The 18,243-nt window shown below is 40.8% G+C and overlaps 1 protein-coding gene across 3 annotated transcripts in view; it reads right to left on the bottom strand.

The window, feature by feature from the left end:
• Positions 1–18,243, bottom strand: part of galnt17 (polypeptide N-acetylgalactosaminyltransferase 17) — a 409,761-nt gene that overhangs the window by 326,960 nt on the left and 64,558 nt on the right. The gene's annotated exons all lie outside the window — the stretch shown is intronic.

The following is an 18,243-nucleotide window of genomic DNA, read 5'->3' as shown; positions in this document are numbered from 1 at the left end:
AATTACTATCTATCAATAATATACATCACCTCATCTACGTAAAACCAGAAATATTCCCTGTGCATCTTATTTCAAACCTGATTTCCAAAATAGTTACCTAATAACATTTTACAATCTATTTACCTAAATCTACAAAGTGTCACATTGTACTAACAATTCTCATAAAGTTTTTGAAGGGACACTTAAGTGCAGAAAAATGAAAGTTAAATCTAAATGTAAATTTTGAATTTGCTACAAATTTTAAGATACCAATCAATTCTTGAGCTTTGCTGCACAATGTTTCTAATGGATGCATAATCCTGTTCCAAACAAAAACAGATTATTACATAGAGACCAGGGCATATTTCAGGTCAAAACCATTTACATTATATTTGTTTACTTTTTCTTGGAAAAACAGTCTTTTCGATTTCCAGAAATATTAAATTGTGGTACCAGTGTGTGAAGATTTCCTCATCAGTAGATTTCCTTAGGCTGTGGACTGACAAACTAATACACAATCATGTCCAGGAAATTGAATTACAGCTATCAACCTGTGCATTTCTGTAGTTTTAATGGTGTACACATTTGTGAAATCTACTAAAGGAGCATTTCCACCAGCTCAGGATTGTGGCTAATATTGGCACTAATCAGGTAGAAACGCTGTGCTCTCAGGGCAGAATTTATCTTCCAAGTAATCTGCAGCAGCTCATTGGATTCAACTATTCAACTTGAATGTGTAGATGCAGTGGCAATAGAGCTTGGATTTGTTCATTTATCAAGTAGATATCCAAAAGAAACACAAGGATACAGACCAAAGGTTGTGCTGGATGTTAAAGCAGTTTGAATTCCAGAATGCCTTTATTTTAGACAAATCCTTTCTTCAACCTCGAGAACACTTCAAGGAACTGAATTGATTTTGTATGCAATTTATCCAGTTGTGGTAAACAAGGGACCATCTTAATACTTAGCAAGATCCAAGTTTAATTTATGGGGGCAGGCTAAATAAGGACTTATTTATTTAGAGTACTTAAACAGATCATTAATAATTATTAGATTAGATTAGATTACTTACAGTGTGGAAACAGGCCCTTCGGCCCAACAAGTCCACACCGACCAGCCGAAGCGTAACCCACCCAGACCCATTACCTCTACACCTAACATTACGGGCAATTTAGCATTGCCAATTTGCCTAACCTGCACATTTTTTGGATTGTGGGAGGAAACCGGAGCACCTGGAGGAAACCCACGCAGACACGGAGAGAATGTGCAAACTCCACACAGTCAGTTGCCTGAGGCGGGAATTGAACCCGGGTCTCTGGCGCTGTGAGGCAACAGTGCTAACCACTGTGCCACCATGCCGCGCACAAATATAATTATATAAACATTTATATTCATGTGTATATTTACATAGGGAAATACAATCCATGAATCTTGAAATCCCAAATTCTTTTTAATTAATGCATTCAATGTTTTGGCCAAGTAGTTTGTTAATATTATCTATTCTACTTATGCATAAATTAAATAGCTATTTTTCTGTGTTGTAAAATGAATCCTCAGCAACTCTCATCAAGTTGGATGAACTACTTGATAGATTTCTGTTACCATCATCATTCCTGATCAGGATTGACATGGCCTGCTTAGTTTAGTATGGCAGAGCAATACAACTTGATAGTCTAATGAAAAGAGGCTCTTGTCTTAACCAAGATGTATGTGATGCATTACGGCAACATGTACATGTTACATTAATACACTTACTGAGATTTCAAAGCTCTTTTGAGGTCCAAAGTTGTTTTACCTCCAAGTCCATACAACGTCACAGTGGGTGGTTCTTAAAGCATTTCTGAATATTAACGCTTTAAGATGCTTTCACCTTTCTACAATATCAAGATTTCTTTCCATTATTGTTGAGAAGGCATATATTTGCAGCTTATGACAACTGAAGAGTTGAACATTATCGGGTTGCAAAAGACTTATCAAGCAATTGCTTGAAACTGCAAAGTCAAAAGTTTAAAGGGCACTATGTGAATTTGCTGTTTAAAAAGGTAAAAGTTACTTTGATAAGAACTGTCGACCAAAGTTTTAAACAGAGAAAAGGATGAAGTTTAATGCTTTAATTATTGAGCAAACAGACCTGAAAATCTCTAATGGATCTGTGCAGCCATGCCCACCAATAGCCTCTGTGCTGAGACAAAAAAGAAGTGATAGGCAGTTGCTGGAAAGGTTTACAAGAATGTCGTTCTATCTCTCGCAGTCTCTTGAAACTGACAGCAGGACTCTCACCATCTGTCTTAGTGAAGTACTTTGGACAAAGTCTGATAAAGTTTGAAACATCAGAACTCCTAATTGTTCCTTATCTGATCCTGAATTCTAGTCTGAAGATTTCCCACCATTCTGCAATTGAATGTGAGATCATCGACAAGAAACTGAAAGAATTGTGGGCAAGTCACTTCATTCCACCCTTTTAGTTCGGGCTCTTGATTCACAAGACTTCCCATGTTTCTCTGCATAATCTTTTTCCCAGGGTTGGGGAATTGAGGACTAGAGGACATCAGTTTAAGGAATGAATAAAGGGAACCTGAGGGTCAATTATTTTTACACAGAGGGTGGTACGCATGTGGAATAAGCTACCATGGAAGTGGTTGAGGCGGTTACATTAAAAACATTTAAAAGGCATTTTGACAAATACATGGATAGGAAAGGATATGGGCCAAGTGCAAGGAAAAGGGCTTAACATTTTGGTCAGCATGGATCAGTTTAGGCCAAAGGGCCTGTCTCCGTGCTGTAGGGCTCTATGACTCTAATTGCTCTACAGGACTGGTGTGTGTGTGTGTGTGTGTGTGTGTGCACTTGCTTAGTTGATAACTAGTTAGTCACTTGTTGAAAGCATAAGGTTGCCTACAATAAATGTATCATTTTGAAATTTCTGAAAAGCCAGCTGAAAGACTAAATTGTTCTAATTAACAGCAATAAAAAGAAACAAAGGAATTATTTTTGGTGATTGCATAAGACATTTGCACTGTTTGTTAAAGGTCATGAGTAATGAGGCTTGCACTTGTCCGTCTAGAGTCAAAACTTCTTCTAAAGTACCTGTTGCTTATTTGACATGCTATAAGCCCAACTGCATATAAAAGTGCATTACCTTGTTCAGCTTCTAAGTTGTAATCTAGTTTGAAAGCTGTTGTGTATCTTAAGAATTGGTTTCTCCAAAGTGTCCAATTTAGCTGCTTGAGGTTAATGTTAATGAGCAGCGAGAAATATCACGGAACTGTAACTCTAAGCTACAAAGTTGCTTTTGAAAAGGACTGCTTACTTGCTGCTAGGTGAAGGACTGGAAATGACTGGTTAATAATGCAGGGACCTCGGTTTATAAATGCTTTGGAGGGTTTAATCAAGAACTGCAAGGTGACTTGCCCAGTGGACAACTAGACATTCTGTTTGACTGGTATTGATGATGGAAGGCTAAAGCTGGTTGACAAATGATCAGAGATTTGAACATAGATCAGTAAAATTTCTCATGCCATTAGTAAGCCTCCCACCTTTTTCACTACACCAAGCAGATAGGCACATGATAATGTTGTGTTGTGTTCTGTCTTATGGTCATTATGTCAGTATCCCTTTAAAAGGCATGCTCATGACATCATCACTGCATCACAGCATGTGACCTGAGGGTATAAAGGTCTTAAATTGCATTTTATATCAGAAATAATGCCAAATCACAAAAAAAACCCTGCAAGGAGCAAACTCATACTTATGTCATAAAAAGCCTCTTTCATGTAATTAAAACATAAATGAGTCTGTAGACAAAGCTCTCAGAAATTAGAAACAGAAACAGGTTTATATATAATGGGAGTCTCTACCCTGATATCATATTGTTTGGTCCTTAATTTGCCTCTGTATGAGGAGTCCTTCAATTTGGATCATTATACAATTCTCTCATAATTTCTGTTCATTCTTTTTTCTACTGTATCCCTTTCAAACAATATTTTAGCTTCTTTGTCTTTTATGCTCAAGCTATCCATTATTCTTTTCTCTCGACCTGTCAAAGTTTTTACCTTCTGCTGCATAACACTCATTTTGTGAATTTTTTCCTCGCTCCAATATTTCATCTCGCATCTCATTATACTATTTTTCTTTCATCTTCCCACATGCATTCTTTTTTTATATCAATTATGCCATATTCAAATAGGTTTCTTTTGTTTCCTCTTCCTATCACTATTAATGGCATCTCATCTATCATCCTCTTGCATTCTTAGCTGTTTTGGCAATATTCTGTGACACATGATACACTCTTTCCTTTTCTTTCATATTTTTCCATCTGCATTCTATTTCTTGTTTTGAGAACTCTCTTCCAATTCCTCAGCCCAGCCACATGCATGCACATTTTATTTTACTTTAAGACTGAATACCTCTCCATTTCATCCTTTAATATGTGAAGAACTAAATGGTTGCACATCCTTTATCTATCCTTTGGTATTTTCAGTTTCAGTTTAATTTTTGACTGAAGGAGACAATAATCTGGAATACATAAAACTCTTCTTTATACAGGTTTTTAATAAGATGTTCCACTTCATTACTGCCATCCAAAACATAGCCTCTGTGGAGTACGACTTGCTGAATATCATGGTTACTTCCTGTATAATTGTCAGCGATATTTCTGTCATCAGGTACCACTTGAACATCAAATGGATGTCATGCATGTTGCTTTTCAAGGCAAAACATTGACAAATGAAACTCAGGTGATCTTAGAGAAATTCGCTGACACTCAGTATTGTGTCCAGCTCCTGCTTCCTTTTCTACAGAGAAGAAAATGATCAAGATGTTGCTAAGAAATCTTTTCTTCTCCTGGGCAGCTCCTCACAACTCGAGTTTAATATGCTCTGGCAAGTCCACTGCTGGATCATCAGGCTTATCATATGTGGGGCAGGTGGTACTTGACATTGGGCAGACAAGTTATTTGGAGGTTTCTGTGCTGTCTCTCCAATGCCTTGCCTTCAGACTTATTTATTCCCAATGAAGTTTGTCTGTGTGTTTGATTGTCTTTCCCAATTATGGTTGGTCATTAGCCACAGAAGTCAATGAATGAAGGTGATGTTTACCCTCCTCAGTAAAGCTTACTAGACATTGTCTTTCTGTCTGCTACCTTTCTGGGAGTGTCCAGCCATGACTAAGTTCTGATCAGAACAGTTTTGTCGAGAATCTTGAGTCAGATATGAGAATGACACATCCCACTGGTGTAGCTGATTTTGAGTGACTCATGATTCTGGGACTGGGGTGAGATAACAGAGGCTATGTTGGTTCCCTGGCATCACCAGTTATCATTTGGAAATGAGGAACCACTTGCGAGAGTTTATCATGAATAGTCAGATTCAGACACCATAACCAAACTGACTACAAATAGCAACGTAATTGTTACTAATTGACCAGCGGTCAATGCCAGGCGATTTTGTTGGTACAAACCACTTCCAGCAAGATCATCTGTATCATCTATTGCATTGCTGAAATTAACAAAACAACACATGGAGCATTTTCCCCTTCTTCCCAGAACCCATAACATCCCTCTGCAAAATTTCCTTCTCCCTCTCAATCAAGCAGCTAGGCTGGTTGCACCTGAAATGTTGTAAGAACATACTTCTAACATTACAATAACCCTGTTCTGAAGGTTTTAGATGTGCTCAGCAGTGACAGATTTAGTTAGCAAGAAATCACACTCCCCACCCATTTAGAATAGAAATAGAACAGAACAGAAAGTTATTGTCATGTGTACTTTTACAAGAAAAATATATTGAAAAGTTTTATAAATCACCCCTCCATGGTGTCTACATCATTGACAGAAGTCATGCATAATAGGAAAGAAGGTAAAATTAAGACAAATTTTATCACAGTTCAGTTAATGGCTCCTGGCTCAGGACAAGCCAATTTAGGAACAATGGGATACCCTGGAGACACATTCCCCTTCTGCCCACCACTTCCCCACCCCTCTTCAAAGCTGCTGCTCCCTTCTTAACTGCAATAAGTTGTACTCTTCTCAAAATGTATGATCAGCTCCAGAATCAGTTGCTCCAATGGACTTCCATTCCTTATTGACCTCCGAGGGTCCATCTAACATAACTGCGAACTCCAAAAACAGTTTTGCAGCCTTAGCATCTCCCCTTGCCTTGCACCATCATCTCAAACCACTCCTGCCTCCCATCCTTCTACTGATGTGTTCTTTTGTTTAATTCACCCATTTCCATTTCCCAGCCTCTATTCCTGCTTAAACATACTGCACCATCTCTTTCTCCTGCTGCTTGGTGCCCATTGCCCTAAAAAGAGCACTGGGGAATTTTGGTTTAGAATCATAGAGTCATAGAGATGTACAGCATGGAAACAGACCCTTCGGTCCAACCCGTCCATGCCGACCAGATATCCCAACCCAATCTAGTCCCACCTGCCAGCACCCAACCCATATCCCTCCGATCCCTTCCTATTCATATACCCATCCAAATGCCTCTTAAATGTTGCAATTGTACCAGCTTCTACCACTTCCTCTGGCAGCTCATTCCATACATGTACCACCCTCTGTATGAAAATGTTGTCCCTTAGATCCCTTTTATATCTTTCCCCTCTCACCCTAAACCTATGCCCTCTAGTTCTGGACTCCCGGACCCCAGGGAAAAGACTTTGTCTATTTATCCTATCCATGCCCCTCATAATTTTGTAAACCTCTATACGGTCACCCCTCAGCCTCCGACGCTCCAGGGAAAACGGCCCTAGCCTGTTCAGCCTCTCCCAAAAGATCAAATCCTCCAACACTGGCAACACCCTTGTAAATATTTTCTGAACCCTTTCAAGTTTCACAACCAGAATTGCACGCAATATTCCAACAGTGGCCTAACCAATGTCTTCTATTCCTGATGAAGGGCTTTTGCCCAAAACGTCGATTTTCCTGCTCCTTGGATGCTGCCTGGCCTGCTGTGCTTTTCCAGCACCACTCTAATCCAGACTCGGGTTTCCAGCATCTGCAGTCCTCATTTTTACCTCGTTGATTTTAACCTTACTGCGAAGCCTCTTGCAAGGATGCCTACCTTGAAGAAGTTCTCCTCCTCCTCTACAAGAATCTCAGTGAGTCTCTCTCACACTGCAACTCCCAGGTCATCTCCTCTACCCTGAAGCTCCTGAACCATGTCCTGAAACAGACTCGCTACCACAGCCACATTTGCTTCCTCAGTGCCTGCCTCCGTAACCAACTCATCCCACATGGACTCCGGACCACTTTTAAACCAGCAGAGTTCGGAACCAAACAGGACAAACAGTACAGACTACAGATTCAAAAACACCAGCAACGGTTCTCCTTCAGGATCCTCTGCTCCACACTCACAGCCATGCACCGGCACCTAACCTCTCTACAGTCAGCCCTGCCTCAGCTGAGGGCCACACTCTCTCAGAACTGCAAAGGACCCCTCCTTTACTATATTCTAAGAAGAATTCATACTCTCCACAAACAGTATTTCAACACCATCTCAAACATCAAAAACTGCAAGTACAACAAACTTTTATACACCCACCTCCATAACCAGCACTCCTCAGCTCTATTTCTGATGAAGGGCTTTTGCCCGAAACATCGATTTTCCTGCTCCTTGGATGCTGCCTGACCTGCTGTGCTTTTCCAGTCTGTGCTAATCCAGACTCGGGTTTCCAGCATCTGCAGTCCTCGCTTTTACCCAATGTCCTGTACAGCCTCAACATGACATCCCAACTCCTGTACTCAATACTCTGACCAATAAAGGAAAGCATACCAAACGTCTTCTTCACTATCCTATCTACCTGTGACTCCACTTTCAAGGAGCTATGAACCTGCACTCCAAGGTCTCTTTGTTCAGCAACACTCTCTAGGACCTTACCATTAATTGTATAAGTCCTACTAAGATTTGCGTTCCCAAAATGCAGCACCTCACATTTATCTGAATTAAACTCCATCTGCCACTTCTCGGCTAATTGGCCTTTCTGATCAAGATCCTGTTGTAATCTGAGGTAACCTTCTTCGCTGTCCAGTACACCTCCAATTTTAGTGTCATCTGCAAACTTACTAACTGTACCTCTTATGCTCGCATCCAAATTATTTATGCAAATGACAAAAGTAGACGACCCAGCACCAATCCTTGTGGCTCTCCACTAGTCACAGGCCTCCAGTCTGAAAAACAACCCTCCACCACCACCCTCTGCCTTCTACTTTCCAGCCAGTTCTGTATTCAAATGGCTAGTTCTCCCTGTATTCCGTGAGATCTAACCTTGCTAACCAGTCTCCCATGGGGAACCTTGTCGAATGCCTTACTGAAGCCATGTTGACTCTCCCTAATCAGTCCTTGCCTTTCCAAATACATGTACATCCTGTCCCTCAGGATTCCCTCCAACAACTTGCCCACCACCGACGTCAGGCTCACTGGTCTTTAGTTCCCTGGCTTGTCCTTATTACCCTCTTAAAGAGTGGCACCACGTTAGCCAACCTCCAGTCTTCCGACACCTCATCTGTGACTATCAATGATACAAATATCTCAGCAAGAGGCCCAGCAATCACTTCTCTATCTTCCCACAGAGTTCTAGGGTACATCTGATCAGGTCCTGGGGATTTATCAACCTTTACCCATTTCAGGACATCCACCACTTACTCCTCTGTCATTTGGACATTTTGCAAGGTGTCACCATCTGTTTTGCTACTTTCTATATCTTCCATATCCTTTTCCACAGTAAATACTGATGCAAAATACTCGTTTAGTATTTTCCCCATTTTCTGTGGCTCCACACAAAGGCCGCCTTGCTGATCTTTGAGGGGCCCTATTCTCTCCCTAGTTATCCTTTTGTCCTTCATGTATTTGTAAAAACCCTTTGGATTCTCCTTAATTCTATTTGCTAAAGCTATTTCATGTTCCCTTTTTGCCCTCCTGATTTCCCTCTTAAGTATACTCCTACTGCCTTTATACTCTTCTCAGGATTCACTTCATCTATACCTTACATATGCTTCCTTCTTTTTCTTAACCAAACCCTTAATTTCTTTAGTCATCCAGCATTCCCCATACCTAGCAGTCTTTCCTTTCACCCTGACAGGAATATACTTTCTCTGGATTCTCGTTATCTCATTTCTGAAGGCTTCCTTTTTTCCAGCCGTCCCTTTACCTGCGAACATCTGCCCCCAATCAGCTTTTGAAAGCCTAATACCATCAAAATTGGCCTTTCTCCAATTTAGAACTTCAACTTTTAGATTTGGTCTATCCTTTTCCATCACTATTTTAAATCTAATGGAATTATGGTCACTGGCTCCAAAGTGCTCCCCCACTGACACCTCAGTCACCTGCCCTCACTTTATTGAATCATATTTCAGTGATGGGTTTGGAGAGATTGGTCGAGTACTGTGGTGAATGCCAGAGCCACTGTTTTATTAATTCACGGCATTATGGGCATTGGTGGCCAGCATTCATTGCTCATCTCTAATTGCCCAGAGGGCAGTTGAGAGTCATCCACATTGCTGTGGGTTTGGAGTCACATGATATGAAGTCAATTTTAAGACAAAATGGGAAATGTTACATAACTATGGTAGTGGTGATTCTGACTTTGGACAATTGCACAGAATCTTTGATAACAAAAGTAGTAGATGATGAAAAATGGATGGTCAATCTGAAATTACTGGTGTTTTGTAAAGTCTAAATTACACTATTGGGTGGTTATTACTTGTGCAGATGACTTAATTTCTAGCTTTCTAATAATTGGAAGTCGCAATAGTTCAGCACGAGGACTGCTTCCATTACTAGTGAGTGCAGTGTTAAAAATCACACAACATCAGGCTATAGTCCAACAGGTTTATTTGGAAGCACAAGCTCTCGGAGCGCTGCTCCTTCATCAGGTGATTGTGGAGCAGGATTATAGTGCAGTGGACAGTTGCTCTGAGATGAGCTAACTGACCATATGATCTATTCCTGCTCTCTTTTTTGTATTCTTGCATTATGATACCAAAAGGTAATAGAGAAGAATTAAGCATTGGTGTTGGGAGTTGATGTAACCTTCACCTGCTGATTTGTGGGAAGATTAAATGGATTTTCTCTCATATGTATAACAATGTTAAATGTTGATATGATAAATTTGAAAAGGCAGTGTAAATATACATTAATCATGACTGACATTGCATTTTGCATAAAAAGGTAGTATTTAACTAAAGCAATAACTTTAATTTGAAATAAAATTGATAAGTGCTGGAGAAACTCAGCAAATCTGGGAGCATTTGTGAGTTCCTTTCAACTCCACTATGATTTCTTGTGAACTGAAGGAATGAATAAGTTTAATCTATTGCTGTAAATGAATCATGATCTCTGTATTGGGGTGTGTTAAAAGTAAACAACTACAATAGAGCAGGTACAAAAATAGTTAAAAATCTGCAAGACATCTTTGTATATTTCAGTCAGTGTGTCTTGCAAAACAATTAATGCAGGAGGATGTTGAGGAGGCAGTGATGTCAATATATCTCACCTCACAATATAAAGTCTGTAAAGAAGTATGGATAATGTATGCTTCATCAAAACACTGTAAATAACTTGCCAATCAGGTAGTAGTTAGAAAATACACCTCTCTGAACTTGTGAAAATTGGCTTAAAATAAGAAGCAAGTACTTCTTCAAAATATTAACTTCAGGTCAAGATGTCAAATATAAATGGAAATCAATTTTAAAGAATGCATGATTGAGGGGGCCAAAGTTAAGGGTGTGGAATAATGGGCCCAAAAACAGGATACTTATTAAGACTCATTATTTCTTTCTTGGATCCACTGTAATAATACTGGACTTCTAATTACTCCAAATGATCCAACTTACATGCATTAGTAAGACACTACCTGCCTCAGCTGGATACCTCAGGAAAGTGATGGCAGGCTAAAACATTGAGAAAAGTGATCACTTAACCAAGCAGCCATTAATTACTGTCAGGGGCAGTAGCCAGGATCAAACCTGAATCTTTAAGTATGTTTACTTCAGCACTTTGCCCAGAACATTTGCCTGAATGTGTAGGTGTCCTTGGTGAAAAAAAAGTTGCAGACGAAGTATTAATCTGGCCTGATTACCATCGCCTGGTAAGAGTGAAATTCATAGAGACTTATTTTTCTCTGTTCCTAAATTCTAAAGTCTTTTAAAATTGTCTCTTGAGATCATTTAACTGCTGCATAGAGTCATAGAGATGTACACCATGGAAACAGACCCTTCAGTCCAACTCATCCATGTTGACCAGAAATCCCAACCTAATCTAGTCCCATTTGCCAGCACTTGGCCTATGTCCCTCTCAACCCTTCCTATTCATATACCCATCCAGATGCCTTTTAAATGTTATAATAGTACCAGGCTCCACCACTTTCTGCAGCAGCTCATTCCACACACACATCACCCTCTGCGTGAAAAAATTGGCCCTTACACGTCCCTTTTATTCTTTGTTTATCTTGTCTTGCTTCAAAACCTTTTGAATTTTGGGGATAATCATGAAATATATTGGTAATTTTGCAGTTGTCCCAATAGTAACACCAACCCTTACTCTCATGCAGGTTTTCCAATTCACCATTTTATCATATTTCCCACTTGTTCAGTGTGTGCTTGTTTCAATAATGTGTTAAAGTTTCACTGCTTTACTTGGACAGAAAAAAGAACTTGGTTGTCTTTTAGCCACATGCTAATTGGCCTGTGTATGTTATGTTTTCATTGAAGATGAAACAGCAATTTCCTATCTTAAAAAACCGTACACTCTAACAGCAATTTTCAATCCTCTCATTTTATTTTTGACTTCGCTAAGCATCATTCTCTGGTAATATCAATTCTAATTCAGACACAAGGAAAAATATATCTGACAGTGGTAACCTATCAGCCTTTGAGTTTCAATTAAGCTGAAATTCTCTGCTCTCATTACAAAGTTTACTTTCCACATGTAAAGCATGGAAGTTTTGTTCCCTAATGCAAGCAGCAGTTATTTACAAATGAATGGCCACACACACAGCAAGAAAAAGAAAATTAATGGAAAAAGAAATAACTATTAACATGACTTAAACAGATTGTTTGATTATTATTTCACTGCTGTTGATGGGAGTTTGCTGTGGTGAAGTGAATAACTGTGTTTCTCAACATTGCAATAGCACCTGTACTTCAACTGTATTCATCAATTGGGAAGTGCTTTGGGACAACCTGAGATCATAGAGGGAACTATATAAATGGAAACTAGTCAGGGGAAGATCAGTCCAGGAAATATACACAATTTTGCCTTTCAATTACAAGCATAATTAAATAAACTTAATGTTTGTGTTAAATAGCTTGCTAATTACTAGCAGCTGTTACCAGCTAATCATATTAATGTGAGGAAAATGACACAAGTAATAACATAAAATCCATCCATTAGAGGTGAATGATCGACCAGGATGAATTCTTTGCAGCAAAACGCAAACTGTAAAGTACTCGACTGAATTGAATGTAAAGCCCCTTTTAATAACACCAATCACACCGGAATACTAAATGCCTAATCCTCAGCTACACAATTGCTCAGAGGTGAATGGAGGTAGCTTCAGAGGAATCAAGTGCTCATCCAAATCCAAGGCCAGTTTCAAAGCAAATAAGTGAGTGGGCTCTTGGGGGCCAAGCATCAAAACATTAAAGGGCAGCAAACCTCAAAGAAGGCAACTGAAGGCATGTTTAAACATCACAAAAGGAACAGGGCTGGAAGAAAGTAAAACTGCAAATCACAGGCCCCAGCCAGCAGTGATTATTGAAAAAATACTGATTACTTATCAAAGTCTTACATTAAACAAATCTGAAGATTATAGGCAAGTTAGAAAGAACCTGACTAGAATCTCCAAGAGTGTAAAGAAAATTGTGATGTGCATCAAAATCACTTGGTCAGGGACAGTTCGCTCCATCTCTTCCCACCACTGATGACCATATAGCAATCCATAATGCACTAGAAATGCAATATATGCAGGTTTCGGAAATAATGCAGGCATATATTGGTCTTGTAAGAGTGACCAATTTGGCAAGCACATGAGAGATGAATGTGAATATGGTGAATGGATGCATGTTGAAAGCGGTGCCTACCAGCAAGACTACTTTGTTCAGGATGTTGTTGAGCATCTTGAGTGTTGTTAGAGCTACACTAATGCAGGCAAATGGAAAGTATTCTATCATATCCTGACTTGTCATTCTGATTTGCAGATTTTTTACAAGCATTGGAAAGTCAGAAGGTGAGTTACTTACCACAGCGATCCCAGTGCCTGACCTACTCTGGTAGCCACAGTATTGACAGTTCAGTTTCTGGTCAATGGTGATGCCTAGGATTTTAATAGCAGAGGATTCTGAAATGGTAATGGCATTGAATGTCAAGATGCAATAGTCTGATTCTCTCTTCTTGGAGATTGTCATGGTCTGGCAGATAAATGCATTCTCATTCCCATGACCCAAATTTTGCTCAGACTCACACTTGGTCAAATGCAGCCTTGATGTCCGGGGGAGGAACTCTCATCTCCCCTCTAAATTTCAGCTTTTCTTGCCATTCTTGAACCAAGGCGATAATGCATGAGAAGCTTCCTGGCCTTCATGGAACCCAAGCTGTAGTTGGGCACTTCCATCATAGGGTCATACTGTCACAGAATCATTCAGCAGTGTAACATATCCATTGGTCCAACTCATCCAGGCCAACCAGGTATCCCAAGCTTAGTTAGTCTCATAGAATGATGGGGTTATAACTGGTCAGGTTGGATTTGTCCTGCTCTTGTATACAGGGCATCCCTGGGCAATTTTCCACATTGTCAAGTAAATATCAGTGTGCAGTTGTATTGGAAAAGAATGGCTAGGCGTTTGGCAAGTTCTGGAGCATGTCTTCAGTATTACTGCTGGAATTTTGTCAGGGCCCAAAGTCTTTGCAGTATCCAGTATCTATAGCCATTTTTTGATACCATGGAGTGATTCAAATTGGCTGAAGATTTGCATCTGTACTGCTGGAGGACAGCTGGAGGAGGCCAAGGTGGATCATCCATTCAACACTTCTGGCTGAAGCTTGTTGCAAACACTTCAACCTTTTATTTTGTACAGATGTGCTGACTTCCCCATCACTGAGGAAAAGGATATTTATATAGCCTTCTCCTGCACTGAGTTGTTTAATTGTTCACCACCAGTGGGCGGCACAGTGGCTCAGTGGTTAGCAATGCTGCCTCACAGCACCAGGGTCCCAGATTCAATTCCAGCCTCGGGCAACTGTCTGTGTGGAGTTTGTACATTCTCCCCGTGTCTGCGTGGGTTTCCTCCAGGTGCTCCGGTTTCCTCCCACAGTCCAAGGATGTGCAGGTTAGGTGAATTGGCCATGGTAAATTGTCCGTAGTGTTAGGTGGATTAGTCAGGGATAAATGCAGGGGAATGGGTCTGGGTGGGCAGATCTTCGGAAGGTCTGTGTGGACTTGTTGGGCCGAAGGGCCTGTTTCCACACTGTAGGGAATCTAATCTAATCTTTCTGATTGGATGTGGGAGAACTGCAGAGCTTAGATCTGATCCAACGGTTATGAAAATTACAGCCCTGTCTATCACATTCTGTTTCTGCTGTTTGGCATGCAAGTTGTCCTGTGTTGCAGCTTCACCTTTTGGGTTTTGAGCAGTCACAACAGACTCAAAATGTTAACCCTGTTTTCCTCTCCACAGGTGCTGCCACTTCTGCTCAGATTCTCCATCGCTTTCTGTTTCACTTTTAGGCATACCTGGAAATCTATTCCATTTACCTCATTGGTTTGTAGATACTTAGATTTATTTTATATTTTTAAAAGGGCAAAATATTAGCTAGTTTTCAATCTAGTGGCAATATACTTTCTCAATCCTTGTGATGAATGCAACCTCTTCATAAATTTTCAAACACACCTCATTTTGCATCTTTCAATATCTGCCATTCCTGTGAATGAATTGGTTTGCCAGCTTTTTGACACTGTTGAAGACATTCTGAGGAAATTTGTGTCAAATTATTAAGCTTAATCGTTGAAATTCTTGTGTTCGGGAGCTTCATGCTGCAGTGCCTCCAGTGAGTGGAGATTTTCCAGAATAATTATTTCACATTAAAAATAATCATTTTGATGCGTCATAACAAAGTGAAGCATGACAGCAGCAGAAAACATGGAAAGCAGATTACTACATCTACCACAGACTGGATTGGAATTTGATTTTGTGCAGACGTGTAAAGTGGGTAATAGTTAGACAGTAGTTCATTATTACATCTCTTCCTGAGTTTCATTTCCATCATTTCTTTCAATAGGACATCTTCCCCTTTAACACTCACTACATGGTGACAGTGTGGTTGACAGAGCCCTCAGTCATGTCTGACCCATCTCTCACACTTCGATCTTTGCCCCTTTTCTTTCCTCCCACATGAGCGTTCGGTCCCCCTGGTTCTTACCACCCTCGCCCAGCGTCCACATCCAAAGGATCATTAGCCACCATTTCCACCACCTCCAGCAGTATGCTGCCAATAGACCCATATTGCCCTTCCTCTCCCCTCCCTTGTTAGCTTTCTGCAGGGGACCCTTCTCTTCAGGACACCTTAGTCCACTTATCCTCCATTCACATAACCTCACCCCACCCCTACTTGCTTTGCAATCACAGAAGGTGTGACATCTGCTTGTTTACTTCCTCCCTCCTCACTATCCAAGGCCCCAGACACACCTTCTCAGTGAAAGGGTGAATTACCTGTACATCACTCAATCTAGTCCAACTGCATTCGCTGCTCACAATATGATCTCCTCTACGCTGGGAAGTCAAAATGTAGACGGGGGGACTGCTTTGCAGAACACCTACATTCTGTCTGCAAAAAATGACCCTGAGCTTCCCGTTGCCTGCCACTTCAACACACCACTGTGTTCCCATGCCAACATCTCTGTCTCCGGCTTGCTGCAGTGGAAAAACAGTACCTCATTTTCTGCTTGACACCCTGCAGCCTTCAAGATTCAATATCGAGTTCAATCATTTTAGGGCCTGAGTCCCTTCTCCCATGTCCTTAACCCAACTCCTACACATCAGGCCTTGTCATCACATGGGTCGCAACAACAAATAACCCACTGTCTGACACTAATAGTCCCCATTAGCAGCTAATGATTCTCCCAAGCTGACTTTTACCCACTCCTTTGTCTGCCTAGCTGTTTTTTTTCTCCCTCTGGGCTCCATCTCCACAAATTGTTTACTCGATACCCACTCCCCTCGCCTTTTTCTGAATTACAATCAGTTCTGAAGCATCACTGGACCTGAAACATTAAGTATACTTTTTGTCCACAGATGCTGTCAGACATGTTGAGTTTTTCTAGCAATTTCTGTTTTTGTTTCTGATTTCCAGCATCCGCAGTTCTTTGTTTTTTATTTCATTTGAATGATTAATTTGTTTCAGCTTATTCCCCCCCTCCACACTTTTTGCCCATAACCATTTAAGTTCCTCAAATACTTGTACAATTCTACATTAAAATTGACTGCCATCTTTTCAGAAGAACTACTTCAGACACTGACAACAATCTAGTGGATTTTATCGCCTCCTGCTGGGAATGTTTATAGCAGGGGAAATGCATGTGAAAATGTGCAGGGTTCAAGTCTGCCTCTTCCCTAATCATACCTGCATTCTCTGACATAACATAAGGAGTTGGCGCTGACATCAGCTCACTTAACTTTTTAAATAAATAACTGTCATCGAATGTGCTTTTTAACAATATTATGGCGTTCATGCTATAAATTGGTTGCCATTGAATATCAAGTTAGATTCTCCCTTGTTGGAGAAGGTCGTTGCCTGACACTTGTGCAGCACAGATGTAAGTTGCCATTTATCAGCCCAACCCTGGACGCTGTACAGGTCTTACTTCAGTTGGAGAGGATCGTGAACACGTAGCCAGGGACCTTTAGAGAAGACTGAGATGAATCATCCATTCGGCACTTTGTGGCTGAAGATGGTTGCAAATGCTTCAGTCTTGACTATTGCACTGATGTCATTAGGTTCCCTCATCATTAAAGATGGGGTTATAGTGGAGGTTCTTCCTCCTATTAATTGTTGCCCACCACCATTCACACCTGTATGTGACAGGATTGTAGGACTTAGATTTAATCCATTGGGTGTGCGATTGCTTAAATCTATTTATGCTGCTGCTGCTATTTAACACACAATTAGTCTTCTGCATGCTAGCTTCATCTGTTCAACATCTTGTTTTTAGATGTGCCTGGTGCTGTTCCTGACATGCTGTCCTGCACTTTTCATTGAACCAGTGGTGATCCTTGAAGGTAATGGTAGAAATGGGAAGTGCCCGGCCATAAATTTAGAGATTGTGGTTGGATGCTGTTGCTGCTGATAGCCTACAGCGCCTAATAGATGTACAAGCTGTGAGTTGCTCGATCTGTTCAAACTCTATTTATCATCGTAATTGTGTCTCAATGTGAAGAGAGAGCTCCAGGTCTTTCCCTCTTGTTAGTTTCTTCACCAACTGCAGCTTTGTTCTTTAGACAGTTCATTCAGGAATGGTCTTACTGAACCACTCATAATGGATTTAACAGATGTTTCAGTGGAGTCACGGCGCCGATCAGTCATTGATTAATTGGATGGCCCAATGGTCTAACATCCTATTCGAGCCAGATATTAGAAAAAATTATGCTAAGTTCTTTATTTAATGTCTACTTGAAACAATTAATCATGGTCAAGGGTTATATGTAAGTATGATATTTCACATCCAAATTGCTTTTATCCTTCATGAGGGTATGAGATGAAAAGTTCTCCGAACTAATGTACATGTCTCATGCATTTTATTGTAAGTACCAGATTCACCAAGATTTGATGGAAAATTGGCTTTCCCAGCTGTTGACCTATGAATGTGGGGTGGCACTGCGGCCCAGTGGTTAGCATTGCTGCCTCACAGCGCCAGGGACCCAAGTTTGATTCCAATCTCAGGTGACTGTCTGTGTGCACATTCTCCCCGTGTCTGTGTTGGCTTCCTCCGGGTGCTCTGGTTTTCTTCCACAGGGTAAAAACAATGACTGCAGATGCTGGAAACCAGATTCTGGATCAGTGGTGCTGGAAGAGCACTGCAATTCAGGCAGCATCCGAGGAGCAGCAAAATCGACGTTTCGGGCAAAAGCCCTTCATCAGGAATAAAGGCAGAGAGCCTGAAGCGTGGAGAGATAAGCTAGAGGAGGGTGGGGGTGGGGAGAAAGTGGCATAGAGTACAATAGGTCAGTGGGGAAGGAGATGAAGGTGATAGGTCAGGGAGGAGAGGGGGGAG

The sequence above is a fragment of the Chiloscyllium plagiosum genome, chromosome 28 (genome assembly GCF_004010195.1).
Source record: "Chiloscyllium plagiosum isolate BGI_BamShark_2017 chromosome 28, ASM401019v2, whole genome shotgun sequence".
Taxonomy (NCBI): Eukaryota; Metazoa; Chordata; class Chondrichthyes; order Orectolobiformes; family Hemiscylliidae; genus Chiloscyllium; species Chiloscyllium plagiosum.
This window is presented reverse-complemented; position numbering and strand designations above follow the sequence as displayed.